This window comes from Lutra lutra, chromosome 7 (assembly GCF_902655055.1).
Source record: "Lutra lutra chromosome 7, mLutLut1.2, whole genome shotgun sequence".
NCBI lineage: Eukaryota > Metazoa > Chordata > Mammalia > Carnivora > Mustelidae > Lutra > Lutra lutra.
In genome coordinates this window covers 54,552,579-54,562,798 of record NC_062284.1, presented here as the reverse complement: position 1 = coordinate 54,562,798, position 10,220 = coordinate 54,552,579, and positions in this window count along the sequence as shown.

Here is a 10,220-nt window from a genome sequence, read left to right as displayed (position 1 = left end):
GATTTTCCTTTCTTTGCCAAAATTTCCAATCTTTTATTTTTGCTCCTTGAACATAGTAAGCTGATATTTCTGATATCTGGAGACTGTTTTTGTTTTTTGTTTGTTTTTTGTTTGTTTTGTTTTGTTTTTGTTTTTTATTGAGCATTGCCACTACTGATTCTTTCATGATTGTTGTCTTCCCATATGCTTGTTTGTCCTTGATTGTGTGACGTTTTATTTGAAACACTGGTCTGGTCTCTATGGATCTAGGATGATACTGTATTCCTCCAGAAAGAATGTGTGTGTGGATGTGTGTGTATGCGTCCAAAAGAATTTTTGTTGTTCCTGAGAGCACTAGCAAGTGATACCACCTTATCTTGACCCTACTGACATTCCAAACAGGATAATCCTTTATTTTTTAAAAAAATATTTTATTTACTTATTTATTTTACAGAGAGAGAGAGATCGAGAGAGTCAGTGAGAGAGGGAACACAAGCAGGGGGAGTTGGAGAGAGCGAGAAGCAGGCTTCCCGCGGGGCAGGGAGCCCAATGTGGGGCTCAATCCCAGGACCGTGGGATCATGACTGAGCCGAAAGGAAGATCTTAACAACTGAGCCACCCAGGCACCCAGGATAATTATTTATCGTGGGGATGTTCCTTGTCTTACAGGATATTTAGTAGTATCTCAGGCTCTTTGTATTAGATATCAAGAGTACCTCTTCCCACTTCTGATAATAAAAAATGTCTTCGGATATTGTCAAACGCTCCTTGGTACTTGATAACTCCTGTCTTAATTCCAAAAAGGGGATTGCAATCAGCTTTTAATATTGTGGGGCCCTAACTTTCACTTCTGTCCCTCTAGGACACCAAGGCTGCCCAAAGCCTAACCTAGCCTTTCAGTTATCTCCTACAGAATCCCCAGGCAGAAAGCAACACCAAATACCCTGCTTATTTCTCTGTTTTTTTTTGTTTCCTCTCAAATCTTATCCAGTAGTTTTAACTGTTAAGGACTTTTCCAGTCTCTTAAGTAAATTAAAAAAAAAATTATCCTATTTTTCTAATTGTCCACACTGAATACTATATCCAAAACTTGACGTACAGATGTGTATGTACACACATTCCTGCTGCTTGGAGAACACGCTGTCATGTTCTATGACTTATCTGGAACTGTGGATATAGGAATTCTATCCATACTGCCTGCTTCTCGCATGGGCCATTCAAGAAGAGAGGCTCTCTCTTTTCCTTTGCCGCACCAGGTTCCTTTTTGCTGTTAAAACATTCTTCAAGACAAACATCTACAGAACGGTCTTCAACTTTAAACTTCAATGACCCAAGCTCAGCTATTAATATGTACTCACTGCAAATGCTCATCCATTTTCATTCGTGGTATGTTTCCTGCTTAGTATATTGTACAAGATAAGAGGAGATTTCTATAATAGCTGCTCACAGAGATAAGAGGGGTCCTAAAAATCCTTGAATCCAAACAGTTGTGGATATTGAAGTGTAGTAAGTCTGTATAAGTAACATATTGTCGTGGGATAACTGGAACTAAGAGATTATGCCACCTCTAGGAGCCAGACTGAATGAACTCAAAAGCAAATCAGGTAATAAAGCAATAAAGCTTGGATTGAGGAGATGGACAATCTTTTCCCATTGTGACCGAGAGGAGACGGTCCTAAGCAATACTGACTATTCCTATGTGAGAGAAAGAAATGACATTTACAGTTTTGTATTGGGAATTTCTGGGTTATTTCTTTTTAGCCTTGATAACCTTATGCAATATGTTTGAGATTTTTTTTTAATCTCCATTTTTAATGAGGACTCAGAGGTTTAGCATACTGTAACTTGCTTTAAGTCACCCGGCTAGTAAGTGGCCGAGCTGGGATATAAGATTGGGTTTAACCTCTAAGTCCATAACTTTTTTTTTCTTACATTTTTCTGCCCCTATGTTTCTCTTAGGGTCATGACTTCTAATTTGAGGGGATGTATTTAAAATGTGTATTTCTTTCTCTAAGTTACCACTAAGTCTTAGGTGGGAATTCAGTGAGAAGAGGGAGTCCTATCAGAAGAGCCTCTTTGAAGAGATGTGAGGTGGCCGCTGGGAGAGCGTGGTAGGGTCAGTGCTCTCTTGCCTGTCACACAAAACCAGAAGTAGGAGCTAAAGAAAAGAGGTGCCTGATTTTCTAGATTAGCACCCTCTCTCCCCTTCTTAGTCCCACATTCTTTTCTGTGGGACAAATCCCCCTTAATGCAATAGCCTCTCAAAAATGGCCAAACCATTCTGGTCTTAGGGTCTAGGATGGAAATCTTGGAAGAACAAGCAAAGTATTGGGCAAATTAGTAACTCTTGATGTCTTCTAGAACTTGAAGTGTGAGGGAGGGCATTTTCTTTCTTGAAAGAATTTTCTCTTCTAGTTCTGGCCAGCATGAGAAAACTGAGAACAACTATCTATTCATTTGTGGTTCTTTCATTAAAAATAAAATCCTCCCAATAGAAGGATTTAATTTCAGCAGTAAATAACTTCAAAATGACTCTAAATGAGATCCAAATGGGTCTCAATTTGGCCTCAAATCAAGCAATGGACATACAATACTGATAGAAGACTTGGGGAAATTCTAGCATCACATGATCCAGTTTTGTTTAAATATTCTTTCTGTTGATAGGCTATTGTTTTACCTTTTCGGACATATTTCCAGATTGATTCATTATGAGGTAGATTAGGTGGCAACTTCTCTTAGTCTCACCGTATTCTCCATTTGGTTCTTACCAATCCCTATTTATTTTTTGCCTTGTGTTATACTCTATATCATCTCATCTACAGAAATGAAAGAAAGAAAATTCTGGAAGGTGCATATTAGTTGTTTCTTGAAGGATACACACACACACACACACACACACACACACACACGCACGCACATGCACACAGAGCTCCGTGCTCTTAGTTTCTTTGGCTTTTACAGAAGCATTGGTGGCTTCAGTACTCAGGATAGATATTTGATAAAAAAAAAAAAACACAAAAAACCCCCAAAACTACGCTAAGGTTTGAATAGGCAGTATTGTATGAAAAAGAAGGATCTGTTAGAAGGACAATGTTTTTACCATATCTCAAAAATAAGATTATAAGACCACCAATGTGTTAGGGCCTTATAATCTTATCTATTCTCATTTCTCCTGAATAAGTTTTATTTTATTTTATTATTTTTTAAAAAAATTTTATTTATTTATTTCACAGAGATCACAAGTAGGCAGAGAGGCAGGCAAAGAGAGAGGGGGAAGCAGGCTCCCTGCCCAGCAGAGAGCCCGATGTGGGGGCTTGATTCGAGGGCCATGGGATCATGACCTGAGCTGAAGGCAGAGGCTTTAACCCACTAAGCCACCCAGGCATCCCTCTCCTGAATAAGTTAATTCTATCTCTGTAATCTTTGAAATAAGATAGTGGCTGAGAGTGTTTCTTTGGAGCATCTGAATTTTGGTTTCTCCACTTACCAATTGCATGGGAAATTTATCAACTTCTCTAGGCATTAGTTTTCTTAATCTGCGAAATGGGGATCGTAGTCATCTTTACCTCATATTAATTATTTTTTATATTAATTATTATTATGAGGATTAAATAAAGCAATATATATAAAATGCTTACTATAGCACCCAGCATATAGGAAAACCCTTAATACATCCAATATTTTACTTTTTTTACTCTGGTAAAATATATATAAAGTTTACCATTTTAACTATTCTTAAATGTACAGTTCTATTCATTAAATACATTCAAATTGTTGTGCAACCATCATCACTGTTCATCTTCAGAATGTTTCCAGCTTCCCAAACTAAAACTCCATTCCCTCTTCCCCCTATCTCCCGGAGACCCTCATTCTACTTTCTATCTCTATGAATTTCATGTAAGTGGAATCAAACAATATTTTTTTTGTGACTGGGTTCTTTCACTGAGTATCACGTCTTCAAGGTCCATGCAGCTTGTAGCATGGGTCAGAATTTTCTTCCTATTTAAGGCTGAATAATAGTCCACTGTATTAATACCTACACAGTATTAGAAGAGTAAAAGTTTTATTCTAGACACTGAAAAATATGATTTCATTTTCTTACTGGCCAAGACATTGCTTTAGTGGGGATCAACGTTGCTCCTAGTCATATGATAAGAAATGCAAGCTTATGATTGAGGAGTAAAATTCTAAGGTCATCTTTAAGTTCTTTTTTCCACCAGTGTTTTTAAGGTCTCAGTTAGGACATACCTTACTTCATGGTAAAGAATGCTTATATCCAGGGTGCCTGGGTGGCTCAGTGGGTTAAGCCGCTGCCTTCGGCTCAGGTCATGATCTCAGGGTCCTGGGATCGAGTCCTGCATCAGGCTCTCTGCTCAGCAGGGAGCCTGCTTCCCTCTCTCTCTCTCTCTGCCTGCCTCTCTGTCTACTTGTGATCTCCTTCTGTCAAATAAATAAATAAAATCTTAAAAAAATAAAAAAGAATGCTTATATCCAGAGAAAAAAGACAATTATTTCTGTGCTCAGATAGCAGGTAGAGGGAAAAGATTTGGAGAAAAGAGGCAGGGAAAATTTTGAAAAAGAAATCTGATGTTTAGTTTTAGAACAAAAATAAGAACAGAGAAGGAAGGGGAAGACCAGATAGAAAGGACAGAACTACTTGGACAGATTATCCAGAGGTAATTGTACCAATATATCTCCCATCTCACATTCTTTTCTTACAATGTGGTATTTACAGTCCTTCATCAAGAAGTGGGGTCTTAAAAAAAAGAGGTGGGGTCTATTTCCCTGCCCCTCTATTGGGGCAGACCTTTGTAAATGTCTCAACCAGTAGAGTAGGATGAAGGTGACTGGATGTGACTACTGAGCTTTGCTCAGAAAAGTGTTCTATGTTTCGCTTTCCGTCAAGCAAACCTATAGGGAGACACTGAGTCTCCCAGCCTAGAGCCAGCACCCAGCTGCCAGCCATGTGACTCAGCCATCTTGGAAGTACACTTTCCAGCCCCACTCACGCTCTCCAGTTTTCAGAAGACTGAGAACCTAGCAGACATAATACTACAACCTTATGGGACTCCAAAGTGAGAACCGCCCAGTCAAGCTATTTCCAAACTAACAAAAACCATGAAAAATGAGTAGTGATTATTATTGACTTAATCCACTGTTTGGGGGCATTTTTAATGCATCAATTGATAAATTATTCAGTTACCGTCTCTTACCATTCATTATGACGTAGCGATGGGCATGAAGTAGCTCTATTTTGAGAAGACTTTAAGGCATCCAAAGCGATGCAGGCCTCTCTTGCAGGTAGGGCCAGTGCAGGCCAACTGTCAAGACTTTTATTTCCGGGAACACATCATAGGCAGGTAAAAGTGGACAACTAGAGTTTGAAGTGGAATATTTAGCTTCAGAAAGTTATGGCCTGTTAGTTGAGCCATGAGCATACACAGACTATTTAAAGAATAGGCAAAAATGTATACTCATAGGGGCGCCTGGGTGGCTCAGTGGGTTAAGCCGCTGCCTTCGGCTCAGGTCATGATCTCAGGGTCCTGGGATCGAGTCCCGCATCGGGCTCTCTGCTCAGCAGGGAGCCTGCTTCCCTCTCTCTCTCTCTCTGCCTGCCTCTCTGTCTACTTGTGATCTCTATCAAATAAATAAATAAAATCTAAAAAAAAAATGTATACTCATAAATTCAACAGCTATCACTCAGCAAGGGAGACTAAATCTTGATTAAACCAGAGTGGAGATTCTTCTTAAGGGGGACTGGTATTTTTCTTAGGTTCCTTGATACTCAGGCCTCTGCCCTCTTTTTAATTTTTAAAAAATACATATTTATTTTAGAGAGAGAGAGATGAGGAGGGGGAGGAGCAGAAGGAGGCGGGAGAGAGAATGTCAGAAAGACCCCAGCTGAGCATGGAACCTGAGACAGGGCTCAATCCCAAGACCCCAAGATCATGACCAGAGCTGAAATCAAGAGTTGGATGCTCAACTGACTGAGCCCACCCAGGCGCCCCAGAACGCAACTTTAATAATGGTTTCTACAAACCTTTCAGGGCATTTGGACCCTTTCTTTCAAACAACAGTTTTGGAATATTTCTCCATAATGGTGTACAGGGATCCCCCACTTTTTGAAAGTTCCTGTTACTTCCCTTAACTTTCCACAAAAGACCTACAGTAGTACTTGTTTTCACTTCAGAAAAAAAATCTGAAGATTTTGTTTTTATTAAAAAAAAAAAAAAGGCAAAAAGCAAAAATGGCTCATAGCATTAACTTGCAGTGAGGCTGACCGAGGCAGCATACATGCAAGTGCGGTGCGAGGGGCCCCGCCAAGCTCCTTCCCCAGGAACTACACTCAGCATCTCAGCATCAATACATTACAGCTTTGATCTGTCTGTGAGTGTCTGTGCTTTATCTTGACTTATTTTGTGCATCCATTACCCAGATCTGTCCTGAGGTATCCGGAAAGTCTGAGAGAGGTTGTTTTCAGGGTCTGGGAATGCTCAAATAATTTCCCTTATAAATTAATGGTAATTGCTTCTTTGAGCTATGCCATCTTGGCCTATGAAAAGTTTCACAAGCATACTCCATTGTCAGATAGCAGGGGGAGAGCTGTATTTTGAAGAGAACAGTTTAACATTATAAAAGAGTTAAGCAGTGGGAAGGGCTTTGGCCTTGGGTTCAAGAGAGTAGGATTCTAGTCAATGTGTTCACCAACACAAACTGTGATTTTCAGCAAGTCCCTTGGACTTCAGTTGTTTTTCCTCTGTAAAATAGATTTCATCCAATGTCTGAAGATTTTTGCAACTCTGTGACTCTAGGATTTAGAAGAGTTCCCAGTGATGAAATGTCTGCCCAGATAGTAGTTGTGTCTGTTCATGAAATGTATCTGTATAAGTTGTGGCATGTTTCAGCAAACTTCCAGACCTTAAGAGTGCATGGCACTCAGGAACACTGAGTAAATAAACTTAAAAACACACAAGCAGGGGCGCCTGGGTGGCTCAGTGGGTTAAGCCTCCGCTTTTGGCTCAGGTCATGATCTTAGGGTCCTGGGATCGAGCCCTGCATTGGGCTCTCTGCTCAGCGGGGAGCCTGCTTCTCCCTTTCTCTCTGCATGCTTATGATCTCTCTTTCTATCAAATAAGTAAATAAAATCTTTAAAAAAAAAAAACACACAAGCACACTTTTATTGAAATGGAAGGAAGAGTGTTTTGCCAAACGTCTTTGGTTCTTGTTCATAAATACTTGCATGTGTCCTAATATTGCTTGAAAAGAATTTGTACCTTGTGCTTAGTGCTAGAACACAATACAGTTATACTTCTGTTCAGTTTCCCTGGTATATTGTTTACTAACCCACAGCCTGAAGTCACCAATGCTTGTGGTTCTGCCCATATGCCCCCACCTTGGACAGTTTATCTTCATGTAGTGTTTTGGTCAGCCTAGCTGAGCCAATACATGGCTGGGCTTGTCTGTTGCGTGTTAGCCTTGAGCTAACCTACCCAGATTGCCCACTTTTGGTGGGATGGAAAGGGGAGAAAGAAGGAAACAGGATGGACTTACCAAGACCTAGCTCTTGCAGCTCAGTAATAACACTGTACTTGAGCAGTAAGGAATGTTACAGGTGATTGGCATTCTCTGTATGAATGTACTGTTGGGAGATGGTCCTGAATGTCTCCTGAAAAGAAATCTGCACCACACACCAGCAGACATGAAACCAAGATTTATTAAAATATTCTCATCATATTTACAATTGGAAGCCATGAATGCAGTTCTCTGCAAATTCCAAAAAATAGAGTTCTATCTCTTAAAACAAATTAACAGAAGTATCAATAGATTAGGATAAATATAATCTATCACAGAGATAGAGTTTTTTGAATAGACAATCTACATTTTCCAACCAACATATTATGTACAAAAATACACTTGATGTGGTGACCAAGGAGTGTCAAGGAGGAAAAAAAAAATATATATATATATATAGACACACACATAAATTTTCATTATGTACAAGTCAATATTGGTTCCTTCACCCTTTCTTTTTAAAAATAAATACTTCATTTGGTTGCAAATGACATTTACAAATTCAACTAATGAGCATTTCTCAGCTTTGACAAAATTAAATATGCAAACAAATTAGATATACATATGTTTAAAAATTTAAAGGGAAAAAATACCTGAATCCAATTAGCTTATTTAAAAAAATGTCCAAAAGCATGTAATGTAAGGTTTCATGTCTTTCGAGTGCCTTCTCATTTCCCAAACTCTCTTCATTATTACTGAAAATCCTTTAAGATAACACCTACAGATTGGTCTAGTATTTAACAGAGAAGCCAAGATTTTTCCAGGTCCAAACACTGATTACTTCGGACATGCTTGCACTTTCTTTTTAAACACTTTGAAGAGTGTAACAGTTACTCTTGATCTGAAAATAACCACAAATTGTCAACATCCTGATCCAAATTTGTGTAGATGTTTGGATCATGAGTAGGAGTAAGAATGGGACGGCAATAAAAAGCCCGGAATTCGAACTGTTTGCACAGAATTAAGTTAATTTGTCCAGCAGCACAGAAAAGTTCCTTCAGGTTCAAAACTTTAGTCTTACGCATCCTAGGTGGTGAGACCGGGACTGACTTATAATTTGTCAAAGGATGGTCCCTAATTAGACAGGTTTACAGTACCGTTTATGAGAGACTGAAAAAGCCTAGAACCCTCCCTTCGACGTTCTTAAAATAAAGTAGAATAAGACGAAAAAAGAAATGTATTTTCCATCTCTTTTATGAATTTTCCCTCTTTGCCTAAGTGATGAAGTGATGCTGACATTAACAGGAGGCAGTCACAGTGCTGTGTGTCACTTGGTGACAGCAGAGCACCCTGTCCAAAGGGCTGGGGAATGGAGCATCGGGCTTGAGGGGAGGGAGGGAGGGAGGGGGCAAGAAAGGCTGGCTCCTGGAGAAACTGTGAAGGGAGGGGAAAGGCCATGAGCTGGGAAAGGAGGGGAGGCCGAAGCACAAGTATTGAAGTGAGTAAAGTGAAATGAAGCTAGGTGCCACAATGATTTTTGGACAGGCATAGAGAAAACAGGATGTCACACGCAAAACCAGCCTCATGGGAATGAATTGGAACACAGGCCAGTTTCACTAGGGTACCTGCTTTTCTAGCACATTGTCAAGCACTGACCAATTGGAGGTACTGAACTCTCCCATTTGCCTGATGAGATCCTGGAGGTTCATTGAAAGGCCACCCATGATATAAGCAAGGCAAAAATCTCCAGAACCCTAACAGTGCATCATATCAGCAAAACATTGTGCCCTGGCTGCATGCTCAAAGTTTCCTTCTCCCCGTCGTCTGCTCTATTCCCTCATCCCATCGCTTACAACCTCCCAAGACCCTACAGAGACATCACCACATGGGTCAAATGCATTTTAGGAAGCAGTGTCTGGGGTCCAGGGTGTCACTGAGAAAATTAAGCGCTAAAGGACTTGGAGTAATTTACATGTGTTCGGCCTGATTCCTATTAGGATGCTGACTGATTTCACTTAGGTTCCGGGCATGTAGATCTGTGCTGATCTTCCAAGCCAAAGCACGATCCCCTAAATCAAAATCCAGGGCCACCCTGCTTCCCACGCTAGTCTAAATTGAAACTCAGTGAGAGGAAAAAACTATGATGAACCAATGACATGTTTTCTCTAAAAAAAATTGTTCAGTTTCGAATTTTGTAAGTTTCTGCCTTTTTAGGAATCTTTTAGATTCCTATTTTAAAGGGAAGTCCTTTTTTCTTAATGCTTATATTCTTTGAAGATTATATATTTTACTAACTTTGTGGTCACATTATTTGTGTCTTGAGAAATTGAAGCATTACAGAATTGAAGATTAATGATTTGGGGTAGACCTATCCTTTTGGTGGACTCCCCAAATCCTATGTATATCGCTTTGGACAAACATGAGAATTGTACTACTTACCCCTCACTCACAGATTTGTTTCCAAAGGAAATGGATCTCTTTGAAAGATTCGACAGAGTGCAGTTCCAGTGAGGCTGAAACCACCTTCTTTATGTGTTTGGGGTAAGATATGAAAAGGTAAGATTGTATCTAGGGACAAGTTGGCAAGAAGAAAGGAAAAAAAAAACAACCAATGAGCTACTTATAGTTCAGTTAAACTTATCTGAGATGTAAAGATTTGAATCTCCTTCTAGTCTCTTATTAAGAAAGAGTAGTACAATCTTTGTATGCTATATACCCATTTTTATGCT